The following is a 767-nucleotide window of genomic DNA, read 5'->3' on the forward strand; positions in this document are numbered from 1 at the left end:
GAGCAGGTGTGATTAGAGACTATATTCGAAAATGGTTTAGTGGGTATGTAGTTCAGTTGGAAACATGCACTTCAATGCAAGTTGAGTTCCGGGCTCTCATTCATGGGCTGAAGTTAACATGGGAAATGGGTTATATAAATGTTTTGGTGGAGATGGATTCTAAAGTAGTTTTGGGGTTGATTCTTAGTGGATCAGTTACTAATTTACTGTTTAAGAATATATTGTCTTAGTGTTAGAATCTCTTCCATTGGCCATGGTAGGTGTGATTGCATCTTGTTTATAGAGAAGGCAATAGGGTAGCTGATTTTCTAGCCAATATGGCTATTTCAGTAGGTGTTGGGAGTTATGATCTTCTGTCTCTGCCTACTGAGGTTATTGAGCTGCTAAGGGTTGAAGAACAAGTGACCATTTAGCCTGGAGTGGTGTCTCTTAGATGATGAAGCTATGTTTCTTGGGAGTTTTGTTCTCTCCTTTGTATATATATATAAAAATTACAAATTACATCAAAAGCATATACTCAAAATATATAAGAATATAAACAACTAATTATGTAAATTACCATACCTCTTCCTTGATTTTCATACTTATGTGCAAACTTGTCTTTTTTTCTTCTTTACTTAAACTTTTCAATACTTGTAAAAAATAAATATTAAAATGGTTATATGTATTTTTTTTTTAAATAAAGAGAACTTTAAAAAATTTTCCACATACCTTACTTTAAGAAGACTTTAAAGAAAATATGTCTCTTTTTAATAATAAAACATAGT

This window comes from Hevea brasiliensis, chromosome 10, assembly GCF_030052815.1.
Source record: "Hevea brasiliensis isolate MT/VB/25A 57/8 chromosome 10, ASM3005281v1, whole genome shotgun sequence".
Classification (NCBI taxonomy): domain Eukaryota; kingdom Viridiplantae; phylum Streptophyta; class Magnoliopsida; order Malpighiales; family Euphorbiaceae; genus Hevea; species Hevea brasiliensis.